The sequence below is a fragment of the Balaenoptera musculus genome, chromosome 1 (assembly GCF_009873245.2).
Source record: "Balaenoptera musculus isolate JJ_BM4_2016_0621 chromosome 1, mBalMus1.pri.v3, whole genome shotgun sequence".
NCBI lineage: Eukaryota > Metazoa > Chordata > Mammalia > Artiodactyla > Balaenopteridae > Balaenoptera > Balaenoptera musculus.
The window spans coordinates 181,583,002-181,598,293 of record NC_045785.1 but is presented as its reverse complement, the minus strand read 5'-3'; the positions used below and the strand labels follow the sequence as shown (position 1 = coordinate 181,598,293).

Below are 15,292 nucleotides of genomic sequence, written 5' to 3'. Positions count from 1 at the left end.
TGTAAGGCAATAAATAAAAAGAGGTTGACCTTTATATCTTAGGCAATTTCTGTGTTGTTTTTTTTTAATAGAGGAATCAGCATTCCTAATATTGATAGACCATATACCTGTCCAGGTCTGACCTATATTTATACTACAAAGACAATTTTAATTGTTACTTCAATAGAGGTCCCATCACAACCATCGTTTATTCATGCTCGAGTACATGTTTAAAAACTGCCCTTCAATCTTAATAGTTTCTGCTGCTAGCTCATTATTAGCAAAATAACAGGTTTTCCAGCAATGGGTTCAGTGTGTGTCACAAGTTGCAGTGTTTAGAAAGATGACAATGACAGGAAATATATTGAGACGTGCTAACTAAAGCACACAAAAATGCAAGACAGACAGATCTCCAGAAACCTGGTTGAAGTTTGAAGCACTTCCTTTTGAGAAGTGTTTTGAGAAGTGTGGAATAGTCTTAGAGTTTTGTTTGATCATAGCAGTGAAGCTTAAGGGGGAACAGGAAAGGTCATGTTGAAACTGCTAAATTCTCTGTCAAAAAATTTTCCAAGCTTGTACTGGAAACTCAACTAGGTACCAGATAGACTACAGCGATTACTAAAGCTGTAGGAAGCAGGAGTCACCAAGTAATCAATAAATAATTTTGCCAGCTTCCATTCATATCCATATATTTTATCTCTCTGAAATACCTTTTAGAGAAAATTCACAAAGGACTGAATATATACATAAACACATACATAAATAAAAATAAAGGAGGGAAAGGCAGAAGTCAGGAAATAGATGTTCAGCTTTTTCTGGGCATGTTCCTAAAAAGCAAATAGAAACTAGAAAACAGTGTGACAGAACAACCATCAAGTGGACATTTATATGATGAGCAAACAGATGAGTGAAATTCACATACACACACAAACCACTTGAACCAAAAGACGTTACTATTAGAAAATGTACACAGGTCTAACGTGTAAGTTTGCTTTATATGTTTTAGCTCTTCATTCGAAATATTGGTCTGAGCTCAATATAACACTGAGGTTCAGTCTTAAAAAAAATTTTTTTTTGCTTCCAGATCTCATTTTTAAGAAATTTTAGTTAGTAGTTTCCACAAAAGCAAGAGGATTTACTGACTCTGTCACAATTGTGAGTTCACTGTTCTCTTAATAAATTCACCAGATTGTCTCCATCAGGTTCATGTAAAGACATTGTGCTCTGATGGAGTCAAAGAAAGGAAGGGAAATGCTACTCTTACCAGACTTTGCTAATTCTGTTCAACCGAACCTACCTGAGGAATAAGAGTAACCACATCTCAGGTGGCTCTGGGATCGTCACTGAACAGTGTAACTCAGGTCATCTACAGGATCTTTATGACGAACCATTTCCAAGAACAACTTTAAATATCATGACATGAGTGTACAATAACGAGTCTGCCTGTGAAGATCATTATTTTTTTTAATGCATTATCATTGTTTCCATAGGGTTAAACTTTATGGTTAATAGTTGAAAGTTTATAATTTATACTTGAAAGTATTCCAAGAAGATCCTCACCTAAAAAATTTTGGAAAAAATATCTTCTATTTTCCACGGCGTCAATTTGCAAATGGCATAATTCTAGTACCAAACCTGCTGGGCTTTCCTTTTCTTTCCATAAGGCTTAACAAGGAGAACAGCAATGTTGCTGTTGTCGTTGTTTGTAATTTGGAATTCATTAACTTACGTTTTTCTTACAAAAAAATATTCTGAATAGCTGGTATACTCCTAATATTCAATATATAGTCCATCCTATATTGAACAAAAGTCCAAATAAGTAAGTACACTTTAAGTCTCTACATACTTTCTTGCGCCTTTATAAACTCACTGACATCTTGCAGCTCAGAAAATGTCTTCTTTTTTTGCTTGCAATTAACAAAGCTTCACTGCAACTCAATTGTTTCTTGAAATTTAAGATATTCATTGGGTGGGTTCCAAATTCCACAACGAATAGCAGATTCTGGAGATAAAGTGTTTCCTATTTACTTTTCTTCATCCATGTGTATATAAAACATGAAACAATTTATATTTACTTTTAATTGGACCTCAGTATAACACCTCTGCCTTAAATTTACATCTACTGCAGATATAGTTAAGAAAACAATACATTTGGCTTTCAGTTTTGAGATAAGTTACGTGGATGCAAAATCCTCTGAATCTGGTACCCAGGACACTGCATTTTTCTAGTGTTAGGATGTGACTTACTGGGAGCTTACCAGGAAGACACATAACTCTGTCTGTGTGAAACAGTGTAGGTTTCTTTTTATTACACTAGAATAGTCAAAATACATCCTTTAGTTTGCAATATGTACATCATAAAACACACATATTTCCTCACTTCTGCCATCATTCCTTATTCTCCTATTCATCCCACAAAACCAGAAATAAACATTCGATGAAGCTTCATTTTACATTTAACAGTTCTCAGAAAGTCAACTTTAAAATGTAATAAAAAATGTTTCACTTAAAGGATCAAGCCACTCATACCTCAAAATTAACTGCACATTAAGTGCTAACTCTGTACAAAAATCCCCAAATTCAAATCAAGCTCAGTCTTCTAAGAAGCAGGGAAACCACACATCACATCAGTTTGCTGCTTTCAAGGTCAGTACTGAGCACAGACAGTCCCCACTCTCTGATACAACTGGAAGATAAAGACACATTACTTCCCCGGGGAGCTGGTCTGGAGCTGTAATCACAACTGGGCCAGGGTGCCCAGTGATCCTTTATGTGTCTAATTAATACCTGCTGCATTTAGTTTGCCTGAGACCTCACGAATATACACTACCCCCCCGCCCCGATAAAGCAACCTTACATATACCAAGATTATCCCATTAAGTGTTCTCATTTCCAGAAGTGTAGCAAGAATGGGTTTTAAAATCTCATAATAATGTTTTAAAAAAGGAAAGCTTGTCTTCCTTCATGTTCACTTGATTGTCCGGAAAATCTATCTTCCAGGAAAGAATGATTTTCTGCCTAAATCTTAAGAGTATGAATAGCTTGAGATCATTTCCAAATACTAACCGTGGGAGAAATGATTGCACTCTATGAGCATGTGTTTGAATGATCAGAAGTCACCTTGCAATGTAAAGTGAATGATCATTTACTCTGGACTTTATGTGACTGTGAATAAATCTATCACAACCGAGCTGCCCTCTGGTATAACCATACAGGGCTGCTGCGTTGTTTCATTTCCCAGGTTTCTGTGTATATGTTACTGTTTCAGTTTCACGTGTCAGCAAATGTCTGTTTACCCGGCTTCCTGTTATTAATTATGGGAAACAGGTTTTCTTGAAGTACATTAGAGACTCTTTTAACTCTTCTCCAGACAAGGCAAGATATCGGTGATTCCTTTAATGTTTGTACAAAGCCGGAAACTGAGTTAAAATACATTGTTGCCTCACATAGTTTTACAACTTCTTATCTCCCACAAAGGGGAAAAAAAAAGACAGAAATAATAAAAAACAAATCACAGCAGCTTCTATTCCCATCGCTAGACACTGAGATAACAGAATTGGATACTTTCTTCACTGGCCATAACAAATTACTTTACAGATAACAGCATAAATTCTGAACTCTAATCACCTACAAAAATGTTTCGAAGATCAACTCAAATAGTAAAATGCTAAAAGACAAGAAGATATGTACTAGGGTAAAAGTATCTGTAAAGAGACAAAAATACTGACCCGATTATTGGTGTGTTACCAAGCTTTTCCTATAGAAACATCTGGCCGGTCCATCTGATTCTCTGTCTTTGAAATAGGAGCAAGTATAGTTGCATGCCGTCAAATCCTAAAGGAGCCAAAACATCTGGAAGTTTTAGAAGAAAAGCAAAATAGTTATGGGGGAAAATCCAGATTAAAAAACTGCAGATGTTTAATTGGCCTGTCAGTTACGTTACAAGGAAATAAGGACAGAAATAACCAGAAGCCACTGGTGGAAAATTAAAATAGTTTCATGAGCCAATGCCAAGCTAAAAGCAATGAAATCGGTAACAGAATATGGACTGGGGCTTTCTCAACTGAGATCTGAAAATGTTACCATGTGCAATTTTGTAAATTAGCCATTTCCAAAAAATCTTTTTCATTAAGGCACAATAAAAGTTCTTCAGACTCCCCTCTCTCTCTCTTTGGTCATTAATTCAGGCAGTTATGCAGAGTTTGGCTTTCATCAGTGACAAGCTCTCCCCTCAACCCTCTTCGCCCCCTTTCTGAGACCCCCTAATACTGCTGAGTGGCCAGAAATTACAGATGCAAGAAAAGCTGACAAATGACTGCCAGGCCCCTCCCCCAGAGCCTCGACAGTCAAAGCCCCTGCCAGAACATGCCTGAAAGCAGCACGCTCAGAGACAAAGACACAAAGATTCCATTTTCTCAGTGAAAATAGACTTCATGTGTAAAACACCAGTGAGAAAGATGAAAAGCTGACACATATGAGCAATTTTCGAGAGGCAGGGCTGGATCTTTCAAGAAGATTGAAATTGCATTTGATTGCATCAAAAACCTCACAAATGTTGTTTAACCTAAAAGTCTTTTCAGTCTGTAAAAAGACATTCGGTGGCAAGATATTTTATGCTTCCTTTAAGCACCTGGTTAAAAAGGATAAAGAATCTTGAGCCCAGTAGAGAGACGTTGATTACATCCTACCGCCGCATCAAGAATTAACACTGGTTCACGTCACAGGGTCTACGAAATAAAGGGGAAAGTTTAAAAAAAAAAACCCCAAAACTCTATTAAATCAAAGAGTTCGTAGAGATATTAAATCCTTATGTTTTCTATAAAAAGAATCCCCTCCCAGCAGCCCCAGGGTGCATTACTGGCGAGGCAGCGAGCTGTTTATTAGAGATTCAAACCATGGCATCTGAGCCTTGCCAAGCAAGCAAGTTTCAGCCTGTGAGCCCAGGGTCTCTGGCTTCCACAGTCTCTCTGGCATCTTGCAGTGAGAGCTGTCTGATTGGCCTCCATACCGTGCCGGGGCAGCATGTAGGTGCAAAGGCTGAGGACTGGGAAACAAAGAAAGATCATCATTGACTATGGAAGGTCATGCTTTTCTTCCTCTCTAAATTCAGGATGACTCTTGCAGATGAAAAGAGAAACGTGTGGAAAAAAAACTCCCGAAATGAATTAGGGAGTTAATTTATAACATATCTTCAAGTGATGCTCTAAATATATTGTAGATACAGAGAGAGAGAGCAAGAGAGAGGGAGAGGGAGAGAGAAAGTTTGCAGCTTTATTATTTTTTTTCATTTATTTATTTTTTCATAGATGGTGGTTGGTTCTTTTATTAATTTTTAAATTTTATTTATTTATTTATTATTTTTGGCGGCTTCGGGTCTTAGTTGCAGCACACAGGATCTTCGTTCCCGCATGTGGGATTTTTGGCTGTGGCATGAGGGCTTCTGAGCACATGGGCTCTGTAGTTTGCAGCACGTGGGCTCAGTAGTTGAGGCACGAGGGTTTAGTTGCCCCGTGGCATGTGGAATCTTAGTTCCCCAACCAGGGATTGAACCAGAATCCCTTGCGTTGGAAGGCGGATTCTTAACCACAGGACCACCAGGGAAGTCCCCAAAGTTTGCAGTTTTAATTTATCATAATCTTTGAAAGCAAGGGAGGAAGATTTCTCCCACCTGCCTTCTTAGCTTGTCAACTTTTGTTTGTCTTTGTATTTCTTTTGTTTCATACACCATGCAGAGGCACGTTCGGTTGTATATGAAAAGTGACCATGGGGCCACTTTTAAACAGGAGAACCCTATAAGAAGATTTAAATGGACCATTTGATAGAATTTTGTCTTACTCAAATATCCTGAGCTTTGATGACTCCACTGAAACCTGTAGTAAATATTTCTCGCCCAAATTGAGTCTGCTTGCATCCCCAGCCCAATCCATTCAACAGTTCTCTGTTCTTCATAAATGGGTTCAATCCTTATGGAATACTTGGGATGGGCTTAAAATACGCTGGAAAGTGTCAGACCACTAACAGGTTAAAATGTAATTAATAGTAGCTGTCAGGGGCTACAGACCAAGACATTGCCCTGGGGAAGCCTTAATTTAAAAACTTTACAAAAATTAATTTTTAAAAAATTCAGAACATCTTTTGTCCTCTACTGTTCCCTTCCAAGCTCCTGCTATTCTTACGTTTCTTTAGTTAATAGGAATAGCAGAGAGAAAAACAACTACTTCGCAATCTAATAAAGGATGGCTGAGTGGAAAATGAGAAGAGTAAATAAATTCTATGACCATTAAAATGTTTCACATACACTCTTTATTCCCATCACAGTATTCAGGTCAAAATACTTTCTAGCTATCCTTTCCAATCTAATCAAAATACAGTTAATTTATAACATGAGTTCATAACATTGAGATTTTATTGGTGGCATTAACAATAATCTAAGTGTCCCCAGCACCCATTTATTTGCCATGAAAAGGGAGTATGGTGGATGGAGTGCTTGTTTGGGAGTATAACTTAAAAAAAAATTTTTTTTTAATTGAAGTATAGTTGCTTTACAATGTTGTGTTAATTTCTGCTGTACAGCAAAGTGATTCAATTATATATATGCATACATTCTTTTTTATATATTCTTTTCCATTATGGTTTATCACAAGATATTGAATATAGTTCCTTTTGCTATACAGTAAGACCTTGTTGTTTATCCATTCTATACATAAAAGCTTACATCTGCTAATCCCAAACTCCCACTCCATCCCTCCCCCAACCCCCCTCCCCCTTGGCAACCACAAGTCTGTTCTCTATGTCTGTGAGTCTCTTTCTGTTTCATAGATAGGTTCATTTGTGCCATATTTTAGATTCCAAATATAAATGATACCATATTGTATTTGTCTTTCTCTTTCTGACTTACTTCAGTTTGTATGATAATCTCTAGGTCAATGCATGTTGCTGCACATGGCATTATTTCATTCTTTTTATGGCTGAGTAATATTCCATTGTATATAAGTACTACATGTTTTTTATCCATTCTTCTGTTGATGGACATTTAGGTTGCTTCCATGTCCTGGCTATTGTAAATAGTACTGCAATGAACATTGGGGTGCATGTATCTTTTTGAATTAGAGTTTTCTTCAGATATATGCCCAGGAGTGGGATTGCTGCATCATACAGTAGCTCTATTTTTAGTTTTTTTAAGGAATCTCCATAGTGTTCTCCATAGTGGCTGCACCAACTTACATTCCCACCAACAATGTAGGAGGGTTCCCTTTTCTCCACACCCCTGGGAGCATAACCTTTTATGCATATTCAATCACTCTGTAACTTTAGTGAATCTCTGAGCCTCAGTTTCCCTATCTATCATAGGAGAAATTTTGCCAGTCATAGAAAGTTGTTTGGGGATGAACCTGCGAAGGCAGCATGGACTCCAAAATGCTGACATATGTGAGTGCCTGGGGGGAGGGGGTGTGTTCAACTTCCATTGTGTTTGAAAACTTTAAATTTCACATGAAGAACGATTCGGTGTCATAAATAGAGATAGGAAGTCCCTGGTGAATTCAGTAAAATAAATCAGTCAAAAGCTAGGCAATCACCACACCGCAGACCAGTTGATGGGTGTATGCATGGCCTTTTCAGAATGTTCCAATCTCCTGTAATGTTAAAACTGACAGAGTGATTTTAAATATCTTAAAGCATATCTGACGTATTTCTTTATATGAACTCTTTCTCCCCTTGTTAGTCGTTTTCCTGCTAAGTGGGTATGCGCAGAGTGATGCTCAAAACCCCAGCCAGAAAACAGGAGCTGTGCTAAGCCCCTCCCTCACTGCCACACCCACGGCCTCTGCCTGGGAAGGTTTGGGAATAGCAGAGGGCACGTGGGAGGCTGTTCAACATTCTTCTCCCTTGTAGTTTCAGCCAAGGGGTATTCACACGCCTTCAGTTGTGCCCCGGAGCACTCTCGAGTGCCTCACCACAGGTGCCAAGGAGCACAGAGGAAAAGTACGGGAATGAAACATCTTGTTATGTGGACAGAAAATATTGATAGTCTTCTACAATAAAAGTAACAGACATACGTTCCTAAGGGGAGAATACATTGTCTAACTGAAGAAATAAGTTGTCTAACAAACTCATAAGTTCTAGACACTGTCTCTTACGGTATTTTTTTAAACGTAATACCAGGATTCTCTGATTCTACAGTAAAAAGGGGGAAAAAAAAACCCCACATCAGCTTGTCTTCATTTAGTTTAATTGAAAGGCAGAAAACCACATGGCTTAATCACATTCAATATTTCTATTTTTGAAGATTCAACCATTATCATAGACTAGAAGAATGATATAAATATAGCACAGTATTATTTAGATAGATAAGTTAGTCTCTTTAGAGAAATTAGATAAAAAATAAAGCAAATATATTTAACGGGCTTGGGAATAAAATCTAGACTTATTTATGAATTGTACTAATAGTATTTAATATTTTAAAACCTTTTTACACATGGGAAATACCTCCAAAGGAAAAGTAATCCTTATAATTAATTAGCATAGCAGAGGTAGGCAAAAGTATTTGTTTTACCTTTTCAGGGGTCTTTGGTTGTTATTTTCTGGAGAGGTGGGCAAACAATGTTTTCTGGGCTAAATTAGTAGTCCTGGAAAAAGGAAAATTCAGGATACGAAAAGTTGACAGATCTCTATGGATTGCTGGATTGGAAAACATTTCCATTAGAGGATAAAAATCAATTTTAGCTAATTTGCTTAACATGACCTGAGTTTTACATAACATCTTTGTTTTGTACAGGGATCGTGGCAAAATTACCAATAAGTCCATAAAGGAAACTGAAGGCAGTTTGAGCTACACCTTCAATAACAGTCCCACAAAAGTTGAAGAAATATGTTATGTCTCCAAAGACACATACTCCAAAGAGCATAGTTATACCCTAAAATTAGGATGTGATTCAGGTACGTCATTTCTTTTAGTTCAGTTGAAATGCTTTGTTCGTTGTACTGCAGATAATTCTTCTTTGTTTTCCCCTAGTCCCTCTCTCTCTTCCTTTCCTTCTTCTCATTAACATATGTCTTTTATAATTGATGTTGCTTACCGTACTTTCATCAAACCTATGCCACATCACTGAGGCGAGCCATCCGGCAGGGCACCTAAATACACATTAGAGGAGGCTGGGAGCCATGAGAGGCTTTGACCATCTCATCAGGGCAATTATAATAAGCATCTTGGTCTCACTGAAGGCATTGCATTCAAATAATAGCCTTCATCGTTACTGTTTTTAAATATGAAAGTAAACTTTGAAGCCCTTTGAAGGACCCAAGCAAACAACACACATGTGAAAGTAGATCAGTGAGCCTTTGAAAAGATATCCCTACGTAAAATCTGTGAAGAATCTTAGGCTTTAAAGAAAGACCTCCAAGTAAATGATGGCTTTTAATAAGACACATGACAATCTCAATTATGAGAATCCGTTCTGTGTGTTCTCTGTGCCATTTTATATTCCCAGCAGGATTTTTTTTTTCTCATCAAGAGTTTCCAGGGGTGTCTACTGTTATCTATGTGTAAAGCATATTTAGGTGGTCCCCCAAAGCTGTGCTAATTTAAAAAAAAAGAAAAGAAAAAGAAAAAAAAAAGAAAGAAAAAGAAACAACAACGTTGTCAAGTTGTCAGACAGACTGGAACTAGAGGATTATAGGTAAGAGGGATAAAATGAAGGGTTGAAAGCTATAATTTCTATTTCTGTGGTGGCAACTGAATCAGCTGTTGGATCAGGCAGTTTAAAGATACAGTCACTTAAGCACAGAGTCTGGGAAGAGGGAACTTTACAGTATACCCGTGACTCAGCGGTGTAGACTCACGACACGGTCGGGATTACTTGCTGGGTCCTTTTCCTGCTTGTCTCTGTTTCCTTTCCCCATACCATTTGACTCCATCCCTGTATTTGACAATTCCACATATTACTTTCCTTCCTCCCATTTTTTCACCTTTTTTACTTTTTTTTTTAAAACACTAGTTGCTTGGCCTCTGACCACTGCTCCATGCTGGGGCCTCCCAGGCAACAAAGAACATGTTTTAAAAAGAGACACTGCATCTCAGGAGCGTCCTTACTTGACCTTGTTCATTTTTGGACATGCTGTGGCTGTAGATTTTCAGAAAAAGTCCCTCCCCTGGAATGGTTTTAAAGAACACGTATGCACATATGGATGTCCGGCAATCAAACTTGTAGATGGAGCGATTTGAAGAATAAATTGTAATAGTAACAAGATCGCTCATAAAATGATGAGCTATAGGTGCCTGTCTGGTTACATAATAGTCGCTGTGATCCTGGGTGTTTCAATTCATAATTTGGCCTTCTCTTTATATCCCAATATCTGTTATTGGAATTAACCGTGTCATAGGGCTGGAAGAAATCGTAGAAATTTTGAAATCATAGAAATTTTGTAATACAGCTCTCAAATTGAAACAAAGAAAATGAAGCCCAGAAAATAAGCTAAGTCGTTCTGCTTGTCTATAAGTGCCATTGGATTAATTGTAGTTTTGCCTATTTTTAGGTAAAGAATATATTTTCCCAATAACTGGTTAGAAATGTTTGAGAAGAGATATCATCATGAAAATATATATGCAGTAAAATATAACTATTATTCAATAGGCTATAATATATATTGAAGTAACCTGGGGATATTATTCATATAGCAGAACGTCCTTTAATCATTGTATAAAGTATGTAAACCATATACAAATTATGCACATGAATGAATATTATTTTTGTATATAAGTACAACCCCCTTTTTGACTTTTTTTGTATTACAATTATATATTACTCATAGTTCTATAGTTATAATCAGAACAAAAAGGATCACCCAGAAGACAAGAAGGTAAGTTGTCCTAAGCATATTGGAAATTCAGAAGTTCTTTTCCATCACTAACATTGTGCTCTTAAAAACATGATGAAGAAAAATCCCTATCTTCCACTTCTGAGTATTCTCAAAAGAACGGGCAGAAGTGGGAGAGTGGAAGAAATCTACTGCAGATAAACAGCTAGATCCTACTATTAAAGGCAGTCAGTGGTATTCTAGAGAAAATAAAATTTGCTCTTGAAGACATAGTAGACTTAATGTTAAAAAAAAAAAAACAACAAGATATTATACATACCCTAAAATATGTTTATGAAACAAAGCTTTTAAATTTTTAATTATACCCCTAAACTGGCTTTCTAGTTTTTCGAGGATATCAAACAACTCAAAAAAGAAATATTTACTCAGATTAATGTTTGAAACGTCATATGGAAATGTGTATAGTGATGTTACTAGAAATTAGTAACATCTTTATAAATTATAAATGTGTATAGTGATGTTACTAGAAATTAGTAACATCTTTATAAATTAAACATGTAGAAGGTCTTGTCTCCAAAAAGCCTGACCCACTGCCTTAAGGTTAAAAATGCAAATCTCACATAGATCTTAGAAGCTGTTTAACTTTTTAGTTTGAAGTACATTTTGATGAAAATATTTAAAAGATGGCCACCTCCTCAGGTAAAGGTGGGCATTTTAATGAAATAGTAAAAATCAGGAGATTATCAGTTTCCAGAATTAAACACTGGCTCCTTATTCGGGGCATATTTCAGTCCCCAAATATCGAGGACACATCTAGGAGAAATTAAATTTTTTTAAAAAAGAATGAAACAGGAATTTTGTGATCGTCTTCATGTTAAATTTTGACATGTGTTTCAGGGACTCCAAATTCAGTTAAACAGCATCAAGATCTGAATTGTCCCTATTATTGTCATCATTTACATAATAGTATGGAAAACACAGAGCAGTGTAATATCATGAATGCGAATTTAGGGGAAAATGTTATTCCCTGAGCCAAAAAGTGAGAGGAATCAGCACACATGAGGATTTGCATGGTTATTTTTCCTGGTACTTCTGTAGACCATTCTGTAACAATGGAGTCTGGTATTTCTTGTCTTAATGCTACGTGAAGAGATCCATGGTTAACATTAGAGTTTGCAGGTGGGTGGTACGTATGCTCTTAATAAAAATATCTGTGATCAAACGTTGCAGAGTTAATTAGGCTTCGTGTCAAATTGCCTCTCCTAGAATCTTCAGGAGCAGGGGGGTGCAGCTGTGTGTCACCTGCCTGCTTTCTACAGACAGTGCCCAAAGGATGTAACTTCATGAAAATTCAAATCAGATTGCACAGAAATACAGTATTCCCAGTCGGCTCTTTATATTTCCAGATAAATTACATACACACAACAACATTTGTCCTTTGTTAAATTTCATGTTGCACAATTCTACTAAATTTTGAATGGCTTCTTTAGCCAGAGAAGCCCAAAAATATCCTTTGGCTAAGAAAGGAAAAAGTAATCACATGCCCTTCAGAAAACATTTTCAGAGCTGTTGTAGAAGTTGTTGAAAGGACCACTGAGAGATGTTTACTAATGGAAAATATGTTTTGTTTAGAAACTGGGCTATGCTTTAGTATCTTATCAACCTGATCGATAGGGTTCAATCATAATAGAAATTGAGAAAAAGATGCAATGTAAAAAAGAATCTTGTTAGGAGCCATAAACGTACAGATAGTGAAATAAATGCTTGTTTTTTCATGATGAAGTCTTATTTCAAGTAAACAACATTTTTCAGAAAAAGAAATTGACTAACAGCTGAACATTCCCACAAGGCAATGTGCCATGGAACTCAAAATGCCAGTGCAAAAATGTGAGCTCCTAAAAGAGGGTTCAATACTGGTCTGTAATAATTAGCCGTATCTTCTGCACTAAGAAGGAAAGCTCTCTTCAGGGCTTGAGGATTGGTGTGGAAGTGGGGATTTTGAGTATAAGAAAGGGAATTTAATTCATGTTCTAGGGTTATGCAGCTATGATGGAAGGCTTTGGCTTCCCAAGTGGGTAACATGGAAATTATAGTAACTATGACTAACTTAATTTGATGAAATAGGACTTTATTTTTCTCTAGGCCAAGGTTTCTCAACAGAAGCATTATTCATATTTTGGACCAGATAATTATGGGTGTGGGAGATTTCCTAGGCATTGCAGGATTTTTATCAGCCTCCTTGGCCTTTACTCACCAGATGTGGGCAGCACCCCTCCCCCACCATATGGATATCTCCAGACATTGCCCCTGGTGGAGAACCACTTGTCTAAACATTTTTCATTTCTTCCCTTATCTCACTGCAAAATGAGTTACGTTGGTTCTTCACATTACCATCAGTAGAAACTCTGCGTAGAGAACTCGTATGTATCAAGTGAAGAACAGTTCTGTAATGCAAATATTTTCTGCAGGATACAAAAAATAGGACTGTAGGAGCTCAGTGTGATAATGCTTTATTTCTCCATGTGTGTGTTTTTTACGACAGAGAAAGCTTTCCCTGGTAATAAATAATATAAGATGCAAACAAGGGGAGAAGTGGATATGAGAAATTATCATTGCCAGTGAATTTTGAAAAGTATAAAACACTTTTAGAGCAACTATGTTGAAATTAAAAAGAAATTACCATTTCTTTTACCTACATACTCTGCGACTATTGCTTGCTATTTAATTACTGAAGAAACATTTTTATTACCACAGATTTTCTAGGTCAAAGTTTCACAAAATTTTCATTGTATCAGATTACTTGAAAGGCTTGTTGAAATATAAATTACTGGGCTTCCTGCCCAGTTTCTGATTAGTAAGCAAGGCCAGAGAACCTACATTTCTAACAAGTTCTCAGGTGATCCAGAACCTGAGATGTCCACTGCCCTAGAGACAAGTTCAACTTCAGATGTAGCTTCTTAGCCTGACTTGATAACTTTTTTCTTTATTGAAACTGGCAGAGGCTATAAATACAAAGACATAAAAGAGTTGTATAAATTTGGGTTTACTCATTTGCAATAGACCAAATCAGCTTTGTCACTGGAAAGAATGACTTATGAGAGAGAATGTTTTTAATACAAGAGTCTTCACATACCATTGAAAGACAGGAAACCTTAAAAGAAAAACAAAACTGACGAACTACTCCCAAACAGGGATTTAAAGGAGCTAAAAACTTTTTAAAAAATGCCTACTACAAAGTAAAAGTTTATTTTCCTACACCAGCAAACACTTAGCTATCCATATTTTGTTTATATTTTCCTTATTCATTCTTTTCCCACCCGCCAGAAAAAACTTTTATCATTCTCCACCCTCAGCGTCCCCCCCTCAATGTATGCAACAGCTCTTGTCCTTATATATCTCGTAGCTTCAATGCACTGCACTTGGCAAGATCCTACGATATTTAGGATGTCATTAAGCTCTGGGACGTGTAATATATTGAATAAATTATTGAGGATTCAAAAAAATATTTTCAAGGGTATGCAGGGCTGTCACCTATGGCCATAGAAACTGTGCACAGTACATCTCCAGGAGATGCCGTTGACAGAGGTGATGATGTAAATGGAACTCCTGGAATTGTGCCATCAGGTGTGCCTTAGTCAGATATAATAGGACAGGTTCAACAAGACAGGCATAACCACGAAACTCTGCAGGGTGTGGGAGACCTGGCTTAAGAATTGCACATGTGATTTATTTCTAGTTAGTTGACAGCTCTTAGCTCGGTGTTATGCCAATCGTAATACGCAACTGCCTAGAAGACCCATGCACATCTTCGAGTCTGAGTAGGATAGAGTTTCTGATGTGAGGGAAAATGAGAAGTCCCTTATCTTCGTGGCTGGTAGAATGGATCCAGAATCAAGGACTTTTCAGACACCATCTTCAACCCTGCTATGTTTGTAGGTGAACCAAGGCACCAACTGTTCTGTTCATTTACAAACAACACTAAACACATGTGCTACATTCAGCATGTAGGTAATCGGGAGCCTTAGACAGAAAGCCAAGAAATTGTTACATTAAATTTTCTCAATTAATCTCCATAATTTGGGAACAAATATGGACTGGTTTTGCCAGTGGAATATGCCAAAATAAGGTAGTCTTTAAAATTCCCAGATAGAAATGTGACACCTTGATTCTAGCTTTGAAATAAAAGTTTATATTGGGATTGATGTATACACACCACTATATATAAAATAGATAACCAACAAGGACCTCCTGTATAGCACAGGGAACTCTACTCAATATTTTGTAATAACATATAAGGGAAAAGAATCTGAAATATATGTATATATATCACTTTGCTGTACAGCTGAAACTAACACAACATTGTAAATCAACTACACGCCAATACTTTTTTTTTTTTTAATGTTTATAGTGCTTTTGATAACTTATGGTCTATTGATAACACAGCAGGGGAAATTGAGAAATAAGTTATTCTTGGTTGAATACCGGGAAATCATCATCC

The 15,292-nt window shown here is 36.8% G+C and overlaps 1 long non-coding RNA gene across 1 annotated transcript in view; it reads left to right on the top strand.

Annotated features, from left to right (window-relative positions):
* LOC118889691 overlaps nt 1-15,292 on the top strand; it is a 65,315-nt gene that overhangs the window by 28,728 nt on the left and 21,295 nt on the right. Inside the window, exon 2 of the long non-coding RNA XR_005018600.1 lies at nt 8,756-8,916. This is a non-coding gene — a long non-coding RNA (uncharacterized LOC118889691). The remainder of the gene's footprint in view (nt 1-8,755; nt 8,917-15,292) is intronic.